This window comes from Cataglyphis hispanica, chromosome 22 (genome assembly GCF_021464435.1).
Source record: "Cataglyphis hispanica isolate Lineage 1 chromosome 22, ULB_Chis1_1.0, whole genome shotgun sequence".
NCBI classification, from domain to species: Eukaryota; Metazoa; Arthropoda; class Insecta; order Hymenoptera; family Formicidae; genus Cataglyphis; species Cataglyphis hispanica.
In genome coordinates this window covers 4520259-4539845 of record NC_065975.1, presented here as the reverse complement: position 1 = coordinate 4539845, position 19587 = coordinate 4520259, and the positions used below count along the sequence as shown (strand labels likewise).

The 19587-nt window shown below is 31.8% G+C and overlaps 2 pseudogenes; both read right to left on the bottom strand.

Moving 5' to 3' along the window:
* Positions 1-14576, bottom strand: part of LOC126857729 (uncharacterized) — a 38341-nt pseudogene extending 23765 nt beyond the window's left edge.
* Positions 14577-15333: 757 nt separating this feature from the next.
* LOC126857746 (uncharacterized) lies at positions 15334-19033 on the bottom strand (annotated as a pseudogene).
* Positions 19034-19587: the final 554 nt, after the last annotated feature.

The window sequence follows — 19587 nt, the reverse complement described above, 5'->3', positions numbered from 1 at the left end:
GAGTTTATAACTTTCCACTTTATATTTACGCGTTAAAAAATATATGTGTGGAAATAATATGTTCCGCCCCCTCTGCGGAGGGGCTCCACTTTCAAAAAATTTGACATATAGGTTTGCGTTGAACCTCGCTTTGCGTGAAAAGTGGAAAAATCCAAGAAGTTTTGTCTCCGAAAATGGAAACAAACGCTTTTTCCATGTCTGCTTTACACAAATACAACAAACTTTATTTTTCCATATTTTATAACAGAAAATGCATTAACTGTGAAACTTTGAAATTGCATATCTCGGAAACTATAAGAGATCGCCGATTAATTTATAAGGAAAAGTTACTCAGGTTATGTCCTTGACATTTTTTTTTAATATTGGAAGTAATAAAATAAAAAAATTTTATAATACAAATTTTTATTCAGTTGGCACAATTTTTCAATATTATTATTTTTATAGGAAATTAAAACAACTATTTTGTATAACAGTTTTTTTAGTTAAAATGTTTTATTTAAATAATAATAAAAGAAATAAATTTTATAACATAAATTTTTATTTATTTGACGCAATTTTCGATATTATTATTTTTTTAAGAAATTTTATGAATGTAGTTCCGAAAAGTACTCACTCCCGATTTTTTTGAAAACTCAGTATTCTTACGTATTTTAACGAGCTGATTATGAATATCATAGTTAAAATTGGCAACTACTTGATTTTTATGGTAAAAACCATGAAAAACCCATAAAAATTATAGTTTTTTATATTTATCTCAATAAATACGAAAAATCATGATAAATGTTTTAGACAAAAGTTTTAGATTTCACAGAGATAAACATTTTAGGTACAATTTCACCTTACGAATAATAGTTTTCGAGGAAATGGAGTATAAAGACAGTAACAGCGTTAACATAAAAATCCTAGGTAAATATGCATATTTGCGCCAACCTCGCTGATTTCAATGATCTTGATATATGTTGTCAAGGACATAATTTTGAGTAACTTTTTCTTTTAATTTAATCGTCGCTCGTTGCTTATTAAAAAGTTATTAATAAAAAAAGTTTGAAATATACTAAAGTACATGCATGGATAGGAAGCATGCATGCGCATGCAAACAAGAATAAATTTTTATAAATTTAAATTTGTTCTAAATAATTATAATAACCTAATTTTATCAAAAATGACATTCGAGAAGTAATCATTTTTTTTCTTGCACTATTCTGCGATACTCTTTTAACTTTTGACCATTAATAATTTCTCACCATCTTAATCATTTTTATTTTTATTACATTATTCTGCGATATTCTTATGCGTCTCGTCTTTGTTATGCGCGATCTTTATTTCGTGTAAATTGGCATGAAATACTCCGTTTCTTCTTTGCATTATTCCATTAATTAACATTTTATGCATGTTTACTCTTTCGATTATAACTCAGGCATTATCGTTATATGACATTTTTTTCTTGTTTATGTGTGAAGAACTCTCACCCCCCCCCAAAAAACAAAATTTGCACAAGTATTTATAAATCATCTTATATACATATATACATATAATATATTCTAATATACATATAACTATAAACTATAAATATAACTACAATTAAAAGTTTTATATTTTTGTTCAAAATTTCCACACACTTATTTATATGTAAAGTAAAACAAAATATACTAAAAAAAATCACATAACAAAATAAATATTACTGAAATTAGCAATACTGTCAATATAATTAATTGAATGATGACAAATATTGTGTGCATGCTTATTGGAGCATGAACATGGTTCATAGCACATTTTATGGTATTGGATAATCCATATGATTTCTTTGTTTGTTACATTTTTTACGTCTTGATTTGTAAGAGATGATATCATATACATTATACAAATAAAATAAAAGAAGCCCAGTGGAGGAAATGAAACAATCCTTGTTGCAAGAGCATGTTTTCGTAAAATGATACGTTCTTCTACATTCTCAATTATCAAATAATCATTTAAAGCAGATTTGTAGTTGTTGATTAAATTGTTAGCATAAATGCGGAATTGTAATATCTTCAGCACAGCAAGTATTGCAGTTAGGCTTAATATGATGCAGTCTACGTTTCGCCCCGCGTTAATGCAGCCCATGTGTAAGCCCTTTCATCACGAGAGGTAAGATTATCATTATGACCTCTATTGATATGTATCTCGTATATAACATTTCATATTTAGAAACAATGTACCTATATTGTATGGTTTATTTATGTGTTTATTTATGTATTTATTTATGTTGTATGGTTTATTTCTGTTACTATTGCTGGCAAAGCGATTCACTCTATATACGTTGTCAAAAATAAAAAGGTTGTATATTTAAAACTACTATCGTAATAAAATTTTTTTATTTAGAGCATTGCAAGATTACCGTAGAAAACATCCTACGTTATATTTAATCGTGCGTCAATGATCATCGGGGTCACATTCAAAAGGTGCATACCACGTAAAGAAGCTAAAGATACAGCGTAATAGCGAATAAAAGTTATAAACTTGTAGCGGCCAAACGCCAATAGGTCAAGAAATCAGTTTGTAAAGAGTCATGCGCGTATGCGATATCATCCTTTCACCGTTCGCATTATTAAGATAATAACTGTTACTGATGCCAATAGAATTCACTTCGTATTGTCAAGAACATATTTCTGTCAATATATCATATATAAATCTGGAGATTGATGATGTTTCTGGCTATAACTGAAGAGAGATAGAGATAACATATGTCTGCTTTCTTTTGCCATCTGCTGAGTGTACAATAACCGGTTATTAATTGAATGAATATTGTTATTTTACGGAAAAATTGCTAGTGATTGGCTGCCTCAGGTTTATAGTTCATTTGCTTACTGCTATGCGACGACTTAGTCACTTTATATACTCGAGATCAAGTTTTTGTCATGAAGTGTATATAAAGCCTGAAAAAGGCGACTATAACATTATAATAAATATTTCTGTCAGTTTAATATCTGACACTATCTCCACAGGAAAACTCAGATGTTGAAATGATTTTTGGAAAATCGAACAGATAAATGTCCGATCAGAGATAAAGTGTCCAAATAAGTGGAAGTGGTTCATTACTGTCTACTTAAGATATAAAATAGATATTACATTTCATAACCCGATTACATACTCTTGCTATAGTGCGACAAATTCAAGAAAGATGAATATTTAGGGCACAGAGCTAAATGTTAAAAACTTATTATGTCCATATTGTAAATTCGGATTAAATCATTGTATAATATGTAATTATCTGATGGATTAAGTTCGTCTCAAACTATGCATTGAAGATTAAAGATTGGAATTTGATTAATTAGGACAAAAGAGTAAAATTTCTTTGTCTTGATTGGTCAAAATTCAATTTTTAATTTCAATTTTTAATGGTCTGATACAAGAAGTCTTGTAGACTTTTATAAAACATCTAGAAGATATATAAAAGTGATCATAATGATGTTTATCTACGAAAATCGATTTATCTTAAATGTATCAAATAGACGCCTACTATACATCTACTCGACTTTATGTTTTTCCCTGAGCAGTGGCCTCCCATTTAGGGCCATAAAAAAATGGCATATAAAAAATAGCAGTAAAACTTAAGACTTTAGAATTTCATTCATACGGAATTTTCAGCTTAAATTATGATTGCCTTACTGTTCGTCCGTAATTGGTCAATTTGCTTACGTCTTAAGTTTTACTGCTTAAGTTTGTTGCGTGCCACGGTCCTTACAGTTGGTCAGAATATATATATAGGGTGTCCCATTTTAAAAGTTCCACCCTCATAACTTTTCAGGATCAACGTTTGAAGGAAAACGACTCAAATAAAAGTTGCAGGGAACAGTGGGGGCTATTTAGTGACCTTGGATTTGACATTAAAGGTCATTGTCAAGGTTATTTGAAGATCAATAACCGTTTCTGTTTTAAATGTACATGTTTGAAAAATGAATGAATGACATTTAAATGACTTGAATCGATTAAATATCGATATTCTGCCTAATTTTAAATGGCTGCCCTGGTTTCACATGTTCTTATATAAAATATAATCGTGTTAGCAGTCTAGTAACTCTAGTATATCATATAGAAGTCTGTGGCGATATCTTTCTTCCATCGTTTGCTTGTCATTAAATCGAGGTAATGTCTGTAACTGATTTCGCCGATGTGTTTGCTATATTAATACACAACAAGGTTACTTGGATTCATTTTTTATTATACCCGAAAAGTATACATGCTTATCTGCCTTTCACGCTCCTCACGCATTGATACATCATTTAACAAAATATATGGAGAATTTTACGCAAAATTGTCGCTGAATAAATCTATATTAATACAAGATAAGATACATATAAGATCTATATAACAATACTTTCTATAAATTGTCACCCATCGAGCAATTATTCCTTTTTATTATGCAAAATATTAGTAGAATTCTTTACATTTTCCTTATCACATATGCGCACATTATACTACAGTTTTATTCCATCTTGATATCCGTTTGGTTAAATAGTACGAGGTCAATCTACTCAAAAGTGAAAATAAGTAGTAATTTACTTTTTTTTATGTAGCAAATTAGCAGAGGCGTTATGGATAAAATAATCTAGTATATTAAGAAACTTATTTTTTTCCCATTACGGTATAATACTTTAATAATGTAACAATTTCAAATATATATATATATTTATGACATTTCATAAAAAAGAATGATTTGGCACATATTCTACTGTAAATGGCAGTTATAATTAACAATTGACTTATTATGAAAGATTCTAAATATAAATTAATATTAATTTATAAATAAGAGGAGATAGGCAAATGAGGGCCGTATGCGCTGGATGAGAGGCGCCAAAATTGTGTTCTTCACATGTGTGTGATTAATGTATATTTATTAGATGTTTCGGTCCGAAAATTGGATCATCTTCAGTAAATTTAATAAACAAAAAAATATCACGAGCGTGTGATATTAATATCAACACAATTAACAAGTATGGCACGCTTGACACGTTCGTATATTTTTTTATTCATCAAATTTACTGAAATGATCCAATTTTCGGACCGAACGTCCGAATATATAAAATATATATTAATCACACACAATTTGAAGAACACAATTTTGGCGCCTCTCATCCAGCGTATACAGTTCTCATTTGCTCATCTCCTTATTTATTAACTAATATAATTAACAATTTTTTTTTTTTGAAATTATTTGTTTTGAAGTTATTTGTTTTATGTAATTTTTTTTAACACATAATGTACTTACTGTTTGTAGAAATTTTTCATTTGCACGTGTTGTATTTCATGTTTCCATCATTACGCGAAGTACAGATAGATAGGAAAAAGAAGTTTTCAAGATACTCATATACGTTGACAAGTTTATGGTTATGAAATTCCCAGCTTGCAAAGTGACTGGAGATTCTGTCTGCATAAAGATGAAGACTAAATTCTTCATCAGTTTTGCAGGAAAATCATACCAAGCGCTTAGATAGATAGAGAATCTTACTTCTTCCATCTGGGACTTTAAATAATTCCCGATAAAGCTGTATATTGTTAGTTGAGTCAAAAAGGCACTTTGTACCATTAAACTTTTTGCCATCATAACAGTGTCATTATTTTTCATCGCTACGATAAACTGAAATCCTGTATAAAAAAAAAGAATTTTTATTTATTAAATATATAAATTAGTTTTTATAATGTTATATATATATATATATATATATATATATATATATATATAAAAGAAAAACTAATGGGTGACTGGACACCCTGTATATATATATATATATATATATATATATATATATATATATATATATATATATGTATGTATAATTAGTCTTATAAGTGACATAAAAATATTCACCCATTATACATAATAATATGCTGATAATAAATAGCTCCACCAACAAAACAAAACTGATCATATTAGCCAGTTTTCTAGTCAGCATTATCAGGTAACAATGTCTTTGAATTAGTGCGTTGAAACGATCATAGACTCGCGGACTTGTAACATTAAAATCGATGAAATGGGTTCTCAAAATTTTTACTTGGCCACAAATATGTAATATAATATTGAGAAACAACGCGTCGTTACCTTTATATAAACAAACTTCATTAATATGTATTCATGTATTGATGAACAATATATTGATATTCTTTATTCTAATTTTAAGATATGCATCCGAATACAACAACTAATTTTCGTTTACGACAAGAAGATAGCTTGCGTTAATAAAAATCTTTTTTCTAAAATTGTAATAATATTATTTTAAGTATTTTTCTACAATATTTGACTGATAACTAAGGCAGAAATTACAAAATCGTGAAATAATAGATAGATATTATTACCGATATGAGCATTAGTTGATAGTATCATCGCAATAACTTGGATGAGGCACAAAATTTTATGCATGCTTGCTGGAGCATTGAGGTATTTCATAGTGCATGCTGATGGTATTGCATACTCCAATATCGCGCCCTCATTCGTTATGTTCCTCTGGTTTGTTTTATTATATCCCAGAAGAGGTATCAATCCATACATTATACAACTAAAGTAAGAAAAACATAGCATGGGACAAGAGATGATTCTTCCTGTAAAGGCATGTTTTCGCATAATTGCACGATCTTCTACGTTTTCAATTGTCAGATAATCCTTCATAGCCGAACTGTAATTGACAATTAAACTGTTTGCATAAATGCGAAACCATATCATTTTTAACACTCCAAGTGTTCCGCAACAAATCAACATGATGCTGTCCACATTCTGCTCCACGTCAGTACAACCCATGTATAATTCAATGCAAGGCAAAATCACCATTAAACCCTGTTGATTTATTTTTTCGTATATAATGTTTTGAATTCAGAAAAAAATGTGTTTCGATACTTTAAATAAACGATTAAGATGTAAGAATTAATTAATTAAGATGTAAGAAATAAAAGATAAAAGATTTTATTGATATTTTTATATTTAATAAATGTTAATAAATTTTTTTTCTTTCTAAAGCTCACAATGTATAGAAAATATTTTAGTTTTATCCTTGTTAATCCGATACCCTAACTACAAAAGATCGGATTCGGCTATAGTGCATAATTAAGTGCTAATTTGTTGCTCTAAGCACGAATTTATTACTCCTATCTATTAGGAGGAAAATGATATTAAAGAAATTGAGAGTGCTGACTTACCATGCATAACATCCCCACTTAAACTAACATCCTTTCCAAAAATATTTATAATGATTCGCAAATCGAAAAATAAATACACTCTAATTTAATGCTAACTAATTCCTTAAAGAAACTGTAAACAGAAACTGTAAAGAAATTAAATTTTTTATTATGCACTAATATGATACACTATAAACATATAAAATCATGAAAAATAAATAACTAACAATATTAATGTATTATAATTGTATTTGTATATTTTAAGAATTGTAATATATATATATATATATATATATATATATATATATATATATATATATATATATATTGTAACGTTGCCTCGCACACGTCCACCGGATCTTTTCTCGACCGTTGAGCGCGAGATAAGCATCTGCGCCAATCCCCGAAAATCGCGAGAGCCATACTGCAATCTCCAGAGGGGTATTATTTGTACGATTGACTTGTTGAATCTAATTCTTTTTGTATTTTTGGCTTATTATTTCGTTGTAATTGGGGGAACCTCATCGGGAAAGAGAAGGAGCGGTCAGAGAACGTAATCATTACGATTCGGTTACTAACAGATGACCGCCGAGAAGACACGAGGCCGCCAAAGATAAAAGATAGACAACACCTCCCGAAACGTAGAAGGTCGAAGGAATCCTTGCGCCAAGACGCAGGACGGTACAGGCACGTCGCCCCAAAGAGTCGCAAACGAACTTTGCCGCGGCCAAAGGTGGCGGACGAAAAGGACACCGGAGAGGGCTGCCGTTCTATTCCCGATCGAGACATCTAGTCGGGATCTTTGGATGATCCCTAAAGCGGAATTAGCGACAATATCGATCGCGATCCCGGGAGTGCGTGCGCCCCCGATACGATCATGCCGTCCGGCGGCTGCATAGCGCGTTATTACACGGTTGGTCGCGCACCCCGATTGCGCATTCCCGGTTGACTCGGCATTACCGATTCTAGATTGCGAAGATCCCGGGTCAGACTGGCTCGGGCGTTGATACGAAAAAATACGTGAGATTTACTAGTGCAATTCCTGAGGTCCCGAACGACCGTGATCAAAGGTGAAAGAGAGTCTCACCGATTCCCGGTGAGACTAGGAGAACGATCCCGAGCGAGAGGACGCAGTCATTCTCCCCGGATTCAAGAGCCGTCACTGTGCCGGTGAGGTTACCCTGCCCAATCCTAGCCACGCGCGTTTGCGATATCGGAATCGCGTCGTTCTGCCGTCGTGGCCGCAATTTTGATGTGTTATTTTCGCGTTCAAGCTCAGCTCGGAATTTTGCGTCGTCATTAGCGTAATTTCGATTGCGACACGACGACGTCGGCAAGCGATTCGAGCCCCAAAACGTTTTAAGTATTGGTCTCGCGAATTAAAACATTATTGCGCGTTTAATACCGCATGTGTCGTCTTTCTGGAGATCGTGGATCGGGAATACTGCGTAATATACTAGTCGCGTGATTTCTCGCCCGTCTTGCATCTAAGTCGTATATGCGTGAATTGTCTATCGTTGAATGTGAGTGTGGTTCGCGATTATATATTTCTTTTGATTTGTTAGTCGTCGAGTGTGAAAGTGTTTCGTGCGGATATATTTCTTTTATTCTTTTTGGTACCGTTGAATTATATGCTTTTGAGTGAATGAACGATAGCGTAATCTCGCGGTTTGTACGAAACATTGTATAAAATATTGCGAGCTATATTTGCGCGGTGTATGTTTCGGGGTTGCACTGGATGCATGTGGTTAGCATACGGCATGTTAAGATAAGGAACGAAATAGTATCGGTCTGAAAGGATCCAACGATCGACTCTGCGCTCGGGCACCGAACGTCCGACCAATCTTGAATTTCCGACGGTATACTTTCCGCGGCGTTAAGTTGCCTCTACGATCCAGTCTCGCTTCCGCAAAGTTACCGCCGCCGAACATCCGCGCAATTCACCGCAGACTTTTGTCTATCCATCCGAACACTATTCTTCCAAATTAATAAATCTGTTATTTTTTTTGTTACACTTTACTTTTATTTAGCGTGTATCTGTCGCTCTATCCTTGTCGCGTCTTGCCTTAATATCGCGTTCGTTCAACATACGCCCTGCCCCTCTACCGTTAGGTAGAGTAGCTAGTCCGCCCGCGACGAAATCTACTCCTTTCTTTCGCGTCTTTTTCGCGCCTATTTCGCGTATTTAGCGAATTGAAAGACCATATCTGGCGCCCAATTGACTGTTTAGCAAATTATTTATTAGAGATTTATTAGAGATTTCACGGCACGCGCGGAATTTGTTCTATCCCGTTCCCTCCCGGCGTGTAATTATACCTCGATTCTCTTTTGTCAACGATACCTTTTCCCGCCTCTCCTGTACGATGAATCGACTCCCGTTCGTCGGCGCAAAGTTCACCCGCGCGCGAGAGAGATCAACCGGCGGATGCGTTTATCGTTCGACCGGATTCGAGAGGGAAAAATTGTCGCAATATATATATATATATATATATATATATATATATATATATATAATCCAATATTATATATCTTGAGAGCAACAAATTAGGGAAACGTTTTAAGACTAAAATAGTAGCAGGAATTAATTGATATTCTTTACTCTTGTCGATAAACCAGCATCGCCACTCGTTTGGTTAATTTTTTTAGTTAAACTGCAAGCAATAAATTCAGATAAATAAATGGTTTATTTTGAGAACTTTTTCTTTATCTCTTAGCTTTTACATCCATTTTTGGACGTATGCCTTTTCTAATTCTGATTTCCATCTTGTACGGTTTGCCGCCATCTGAATCCAGTTAATGCTGTTTGCTGTCGTCCACCGACCGCATTTGGAGTCTTTCCCTTGGTCTGCTGAATGTGTAGGGTCTCCATACCGCTATCCTTTTATGCCATCGGCCTATGTCGCTTCTTGCTACATGCCTCGCGTAGAACCATTTTAATTTTGCAGTTTTCTCTATCATCTGTTACCTTAGTTCTTTGTCTGATTCACTCATTCGTTTTTCGATCTCTCAAAGACATGCCCGACATTGTTCGTTCCATAACTCGTTGTGTTGTTTTTAATTTATCCATATTTTTTCTGATCATACTCCAGTTCTCTGCTTCATAACACAATACCAGTAATATACACATTTCAAATTTTTCTTGATGCAAGGCTATGCATTTGTTTTTTAGAATATGACCAAGTTTCCCGAACGCTGTCCAAGACTGTCTTATTTATCTTTGTTTCTACAGTTTGATTCTCCTTTCCTAGTATTATTTTCTGTCCCAAATAAATAAACTCTTCTACTTTTTCTATTTGTTGGTTCTCTATCCGTACTTCACCTACTCCAATGTACATTACCTTTGTTTTATCTGTGTTCATTTTTAGTCCCACTTTCTTTGATTCAATGTTCGTTTAACATTATCTCCAATTTATGCAGTCCATTTGCTATGATGACAATATCATCTGCATATTTTAGGTAACTCAGGTGTTGACCGTTAATATTGATTCCTTTATTTGATCACTCTAGTTTTTTAAATACATCTTCTAATATAGTGTGAATAATTTAGAAGACAATGCATCGCCCTGTGTAACACCTCTCCTCAATGGTATTTTGTTCATTTTATCATGTAAATGATATATAGTTGTTGCTTGATTCGATACTTCCTGTATGAGTTGAATATATCTGCTCTCTATTCGACAATTTTGAAGCACTCGCTGGATTGCCCATGTTTCTATTGTATATTGTTTCTATTCTATATAAAGCTCTTTCGTAATCGACGAATGCGATGTAGATAGATATTTGATATTTGTTATATTTTTCGATCATTAGTTTTATAGTAAGGAGATAATTGATCGTTGAGTAACCTTTCCTGAATCCAGCTTGTTCATTTGGTTGGTAGTCATCAAGTTTTTTAGTTAGTCAGTTAGTAATTATTTTCGTGAGTAATTTAAACAAGTGTGATAGTAAGGTAATTGGGCGGTAGTTTTTCAGTCGTCGTTTGTCCCTTTTCTTATGTAATAAGATGATCTTCGCGTTTTTCCATGTTTCCGAAATTTTCGCTTGTTGTAGGCACTCATTGAGCAGGGTGGTTACCATCTTAACCAAGTTTTTGCCACTTTCAGTTATCATGTCAAATGTCATCTTCACCTTCACGGTGTCTTATTCCTCTTTATATCGCGTAGTGTCTTTTTTACTTCTTTTTCGACTATGTCTAGTAGTTCTTCTGACTCCACATTTTTTATGATTTAGTTTGTTTCGTATGCATTTGGGTCTCCTCACTTTGGATTGATAATTCTCCGTAAAATTCCTCTACTGTTTTTAATATTTTTTCTCGGTTCGTTATATCGTTGCCATTTTCGTCGATTAGCGAATATATTTGTTTTTTTCCTAGGCTTGGTCTCAGATTCTTTAAGTTCCTATTTTCCTCTATGATTTTGCTGATCATTTCGTGAGTTTTCTTTGTTTTCTTTTATTTTCTTTCTTATCAGCTTGTTCAGCTCCGCATATTCTATAGTTCCTCTTTTCTGCTGTTCATTTAGTTGTTTACTCAATTCTATTAGTTTTCTAATGTCGTCGCTTAATTCTTGTTTCTTGTTCGGTTTGGTTTTCAATATTTCTCTAACACTCTCTCTTAGTTTGGATGTTAGTATTTTGTTGAGCTTCTACGTTGATGAGGATTTGTTTGTTGTTTTCTATGGAAGCAAATTTACTCTCTATGATCCTTTTGAATTCTAAGCCTGTTCTTTTTAATTCTTCGTAAGCTATTGGTTGAGCTTTGTACTTATGGGCTTGTCTTTTTTGTTGCTTCTTATCTATTACTATTTTTGCTCTAACTAATCTACTTCTGGTGTCAAATCTATTCAAAATCAATACGTCCTTGATTATGTGTTTTTGTGCTGTTAGCACATAATCGATTTCATTTCTTGTTATTACATTTGGACTCATCCACGTCCATTTTCTGTATTTGGGTTTTCTAAAGAAGGAGTCCATCATGTGCAAATTGATATCACTAATAAAGTTCAGCAGTGTCTGGCCTCTCTCGTTTCTTTCACTATAACCATAATTTTCTATTTTTATTTCATACTCCTTTAGTTTTCTTCCTATTTTCGCATTAAAATCACCTTTTATGATTTCATAGTTAGCTGGCTGGTCTTGTATTGTCAATCTAACGTCTCCGTGCGGTGGTTGGTATTTGTAAAGGTAACATATACTTAAATTATTTTAAGCTCGCCCTGTTATTAATTTTTACGGTTATAAATGCGATTCTATCTGATATCGCTCTAAAATCTTTTACACGTGATGCTATTCCGGATTTGATTATAAATCCTATTTCAGTATATCTTCCGCCCTTATACATAAAATGATTTCCCGATTTCAGGTTATGTATTCTTCTCCTTGTCTTTTGATTTCGCATAATCCAATAATGTCGCATTTGATATTTTCCATTATTTTAACTCTTTCAATTTATCATTGTCCGATAGCGTCCTTATATTGTATGTTCCTAGCCAGATCGTAGTCCTATGACAGTCTGGTCCTACCCAGTGATTCTTATCACTCTCTCTCCTTCTAGCCTTTCGATCGCTGTCGTAGTCGATGCTTTTAGGAGTGCTGGGGACTGAGGACCTTTTACTTTGAGTCAGAATCATAGAAGGATTTAGACTTGACTTCTCTCGCTGGCCCAGTGCGTGTTGAGAAGTTTATTTTTCAGCCGCCCACTGTGGGTCAGACGCTGTTTGTGGCTGCTCATTTTGAGTCCGCCGCCACTCTTTCGCCATCTGGTTACCCTCATTTAGTTTCGCCTGTAAGTCAATACGGTTGTCCGGGATATGGCGCTTGGAGCCATAAGTGAGAGTTGAGCGCGAGGACCAGTTATTAAGGATCATCTTCTGCTTTCAACTCTCGATGTGACTGTCCCGATAGAAAGGTACTACCTCTGCAGTGCGACCTCATACACCCCCGATTTTTGAGAACATTTAATGCAAAATATAATATTATAACAAATTAAAATTGTTAGCTACTTATTTTTGATGATTTTATTTTCTATGTTCATAATATGTCATATTAATGCATAATTAAAAATTTAAAAATCTGTTTTTCAAAATCTGTTTGCAGTTTCTTTGAATAATTAATTAGCAATAAATTAGAATATATTTGTTTTTTGATTTGCGACTCATTATAAGTGTTTTTTGGAAGTGGGAATACTAACTTAATGGTAAGTCAGCACTCTCATCTTTATATATAATATCATATATATAATATAATATCATATTCTATATCTTCATTATTATATATATATATGTATGTATATATATATATATATATATATATATATATATATATATTAATTTTAATATTATTAATTTATTAATTATTTTTATTATTAATTTATAATTTTATTAATTTTTTTCCATTATAACTATTTATTTTTTTGCCATTCTACCATTATAACTATTTATGCCAAATATTGTGAGAAATTAATTTCTAAAAAAAATTTGGGTAATCTTATTTAAAAAACTAGGTTGACTTCATGATTTTGAAAAATAAAATCCCTAAAATTTAATATTATCAATTTTTTTTAAGATTCCATAAGTTTTGTCTAAAACATTTCTTATACAGTATCAAATTTCAAAGAAAAAAAAACATCTTCTTACACTTTGTACAAAAGACTCTTATAATATTTTAAATTTTTAATTTATGTTATACTTGGATATAACAGTAACGGGAAGATAAATGTTATTAAAATAATATGTGATGAAAATTGTTTAAATAGCAAATTTAAATTAACAATATTTAAAATAAATTTCAATAGCGATATAATATAAAACAAAAATTCAAAAAGATTAAATATCTCACAATATAAATAAATATAAATATATGACGTTTTATAATATATTATTTATCTAATCTTTTTTTTCACACAATTATTATTACGTAATTATTATTACATTGTTATTATTACTCTATAAATAATAATGAATTTTTAAAACAGTCTAGCATATATACTATCCATATACTATCCATAATAATTATGCTATCTATAAACGATTAAAAAAAACTACACATGTGTCATAAAACATAAGAAAAGAATCTTTCTGAGACATTTTCCGACTTACAATCGTACCACTTGAGATTATTATTACAGTGGGAAAAATCATATAAGTTGTTAAAAATGAGAAATTATTATCGCGACACTGAGATTTTATTTAGAGCAGCAGTTTTGCTTTGCAAAACGCAATAGAAAGATTTATTTACATTCTCAAACAATCGCGCATCAGTGATTACTAAAGCGAAATTCAAAAAATGCGTACCGCACCGCAGATGCCCAGGGCACTGCGTAATAATGAATAGAAGTTGTAATGTTGCAGTGGCCAAATGCCGATGGGCCACGCGATCAATTTGAATGGGATCATCGCGTACGCGATATCATTTTTCCATCGTTCATCTGCCATCGGGTCTAGATAATGATTATAACTGATGTCGATGATCCGTTCGCTACATCGACGCGCACGCAATAGTAGATAACTATTCCGACTCATTTTTTATTCAACTCGAAAAACGTATACACGCTTATCAGCCTACATCCATGCTCTTAACGTGCGCATTATCACAAAGTGCAGACAATATTGCAATAAAGCCGCATTGTCATTGGCTAAGAATTTGCAGTTATTTTTTCGGAATTGTTATCGATGTGAAATAACTACATTTTTTATTATTATATACTCGAACTACCAGAGAAAATGTTCATCTACATGCTTCACTCACTGTGTTATGTTTCCAGTGACATGATGTTTTATTTCAACTTGGCATTTTTGATGCTATTTCACAGATATATATATATATATATATATATATATATATATATATATATATATATATTAATAATTACTAAATATATAAAGGGTGTCTGACATGAAACCGACTGGACGAAAAGTGAAGCTTATTAGCTCACATATTTTAATTAATAACTCAATAACTTTTGCGAATTTTGCAAAACAATAGAGGATTTTTCGGTTCAGTTTGGCCTAATCTACCTACACTTTTCGGCCAGTCAGTTACATGTCGGACACCCTATATATATAAATTTCTGTTACGATATAATAAAAAAGTAAGTAAATAAAATATATTTTTTTGATACTTTGTAGTCACTCAGAGAAATAAAAGAATATAAATTAAATGTTCTGAATCTCAAATATATATTTCTAACAATTATTGAGTAAACATGATTTGCAATACTGAAAAATAAGAAACCGACGTTTTTAAAACATTTTTGAAACTATTCAAATCTATCTTTATCCGCTCTTAAGCGAGTAGGCACATTGGAACGAGCTATTATAAAACATAAATCTCGCATGATGTTCGTAGGTAAATCGTACCAATCGCTCAAGTAAACTGCTTGAGAAATCACTTACGTTTTAGATAACAAAGTTTCTTCCATATACCTATACAAGAAAAGTATCATTAATACATTGAACGACATTATACTCGTTCCGACAACAGCAAAATCATGTAATGCTAACGACACGATAAACTGCAATCCTGAAAAATGCTTGACATTTATTTTTTATAATAATTGAATAGACTTTATAGGATTAAATTGATTATAATGATAAAATAGTATAATATTTGTGATAAACAAGAAATATACAATTTGTTTAAAATATTGTACCTAATAAACATATAAGCAAAGCGTGAAGAACCAATTGTTAGTTATTAAGATAATATCAAGTGTATCCACGATGTCTTCGGCTAGATCCAGAAGCAAACAATGTCTCTCTACTAATGCGATTATTTTGATTTTGTTCCAATAATGGTTTTCCTTTGTGAAATTGCAATAATTCCAGGATGAGTATCTCCAATTAACTGCAGAGATGCACAAACATCGAAAAGAAAAACATCACTGCCAACCCAATGGATATGAATCAGCTGAACAGTATGGAGAATATATATGCCGTAGCAAACGACCGGCACATTGGAGGGACAGATCATTTCATGCGGCAATTGCATTTGTGTCTCGGATCTTGTGATATTTTCTAAAGAAGGCTACGTCGCAAACGATAAAAGCGGTCCAGCTGCCAAAGAGACGATGACAACGTATTCAGAACCCATTTGAAAAAAGAAGACGAATCTGCCCAAATTGGTATAACGAAGCATGACTTGTCGATAATCCTGCCTCACAATGTTGCATGCCCAATTGTTTGCTGCGTTGCACAGATTCTTCAGCAGATCATCGTGATGTAATCGTAGCAGTGTTATCTTCACGATGCTTAAAATGCTGCATGATGCCAGTACGAACTGGTCGACGATAATACTCAGTATACTATCTTTGTTGTAACTGATACTTATGTAGATATAATACACCATAATACACTGCCGACATAAATATGTAAGATTTATTTATTATAATTTTATCGAAGAAAAGAATTTAGATGCAACATTTACAAAATATTGATTGTCAATCTTAAAAGATAAAATTTTTAATAAATATAAATTGGTCGACCATAATACATAAAGATATTTGAATCATTCTTTATGAGTGTTATTTGGTTTTCCTTTTATACAAATTTAATTTAATTAGAAATTTATAATTTTGTAAATTATTAATAATTTATATGTAAAATTATATAAAAATATTAAGATATAAATAAATAATGTTTTAGCAAAAATTTTAAAAAGTTTTATTTTTAAATTTAAAATTTGTTTACAAAATTTAATAAATTATATAAAAATTTAGTTAAATAAATTATTTAAAAATTACAAAAAAATTTATGTTTATCAAAAAAATTAATAATATCATATGTGTTACTTCAAAGTATTATTGATTTGTGCGCAAAACTGTGTTTGTATGTTAATCTGTGAAAATGTTAAATTTGAAAAAAAGACTTTTTTTTATTGCTTTGACTAAAAGAAATATATATAAAATTTTATTTCATACCTCATTATTTCTGAATCAAATAGTTTTCTTTACGATTAGACAACTTTGTAATTTACAAAAAGGTAGTTTTAAATAATTTTTATATATTTAATTGACAAATTTACCTGTATGATTAAGCAAGGAACGAAATTTTGCAAAATTTTTGTCACAATCCAACGGCCAAGTGGCCACATTACTCGTCTATATAAAGAAAATTCATGAGCCATTTGTTTGTTCCATATTTTACATGACGTCATGCTCGCATGTTAAGAATCGCGGAATCATTGAGCGTAGCCAGGAGAACTGAAGCAGCGTTCATTTATTATTGATCTACTTTGTTATGCACCCCGAACATTCCATGTATAACCTTTACCAACTATTCGTTTCAACCCTTTGTCGAAATTGATTACTCGTTGCAATTCGTGAAAACTTAGTGCTAATACGTGTCATTGATGCAACAGCTTAATGTTAGAGCATATGTCATTTTCTGATATAGAGTTTCTCACTCCGTTGCAGGAATTTATCATAAAAAAACAAAGTTTTATTATGTCGCAGAATTTGATGAAAAGGACATTGGCGAGCCGGAAGAAATATATAACAAGTAAGCAAGATACATTTACTTTTACTTTATAAGTTACCCGGAGAAGCGAAAAACACAGAAATTAAATGTATTTTATTTAAATCAAATATATATTTATATTTGTAATAATTATTAAATAAGCATGATTCGCAGCCAAAAAATAAGAAATCGATGCTTTCAAAACATTTTTGAAATCTATACTGTAGAATTCACCTGCTTTTATGCGAAGGTACATTGGCACATTGTGTTATTATAAATTATAAGTCTTGTATTCGTAAGTAATTCGTATCAATCGCTCATATAAGCTGCTTGAGAGATTGCCTGCTTTTTCTACAAATTTCACATATTCAGTTGTTCATATTTTCACATATAGTTCACATATAAAAATAGTTGTATCATTAAAACATTAAATGACATTATACTTCTACTAACAAAAACAAAATCACGTATCGCCAATGATATGATTAGCTGCAATCCTGAAAAATATTTGACATTTATTTGTAATAATTATAATATGTTCTTTATTATAATCAAATTGATTTTATTAAAGCAATTGATTATACAAATAAAGTAAGCACAATAATCACAATAAAAGGGAGATATAAGGTTTATTTAAAAGATTGTATCTATTACACAGCGAAGCGTGAAGAACCATTTGCGCTATCAAGATAGCATCGAATATATATATTCTGTCTTTGGCTAGATTCAAAAGCAAACAATTTGCTCAATTCTTTCGACCAATGCGATTATTTTCATTCTGTCACAATAACTATTTCCTTTTGTTTTATAAAATTGCAATATTCCAGATTAAGTACCAATTGACCGCAGAGATGTGTACAAATACCGAAGAAAACAATATCGCTATCAACGTTTTCCGTGAGTGTGCTGATTAGCTGAACAATATAGAAGAATCTGAAGAATATACATGGATCTGAAGAATATACAGGGTGTCCGGCAAAGGTTGTGCCAATATGAGCGGGTAGGACACAGTAAACTGAATGGAAAAGTTTTTTACCATTGCAATTTTTACAATAATTATTAAAATATTAAGAAGAATTGGCGAATGAACATGCGTTTCGCGCGGCTATCGCGCAGCTAGATAGGACGTATGCTCTAGCGGCGAACTTTGTAATATCGCATGGCAACGAAAAGTTTGATCTCGCGCGTATTCCATCACTAGGCCAAATGTTTTCTTTACATTTTGAAAACTATGTAGGTTATACAATCACAAGAAATAGTTTTAAACAATTTGTAAATTGTAAAATTGTTAAATTTACCTGTGTGATTAACAGAGTACGAAATTTTGCAAAATTTCCATTATGATCCAATGGCCACGAGCTAAGTGGTCACACTATCTATTTATACAGAGAAAATTCATGAGCTATTTCTTTGTCCTATATTTTGCAAGACGCCATCCTCGTATGTTAAGGGTCGCGGAATCATGGAGTGTAGCGAGGAGAACTGACGCAGTGTTCATTAAATTATTGATTAAAGTACATTTTGCTATGCACCCCAAACATATTTCTATATATAGCCTTTACGAATTCGTATATTATTTTCAACCCTTGAATCGAAATTGATTACTCACTGCAATTCGTGAAAACTCAGCACTAATGCTTGTCATTGCTGCAACAGCTTAATATTGTTATTTCTTGATATAGATTTTCACCTCGTTGCGGGAATTTATCAGGAAACAAGTTTTATTATATCGCAAAGTTTCCGATAGGAGGACATTGAGGAGCCGAAAGAAATATAATACATTTGGAAGAAATCTGAGAAATGGTTTATACATCATAGAAAACTATACACGGATAAGTATTTTCTTTTCTTCATCTCAATCTTAATATATAATATTAATCTTAATATATAATATTAATATATTTATAATTTACTAGAATCTTTGTTCAAATCTATTTTAATATATAAGGTTCAAACAAATAGATTTTTTTATTACACACACACACACATT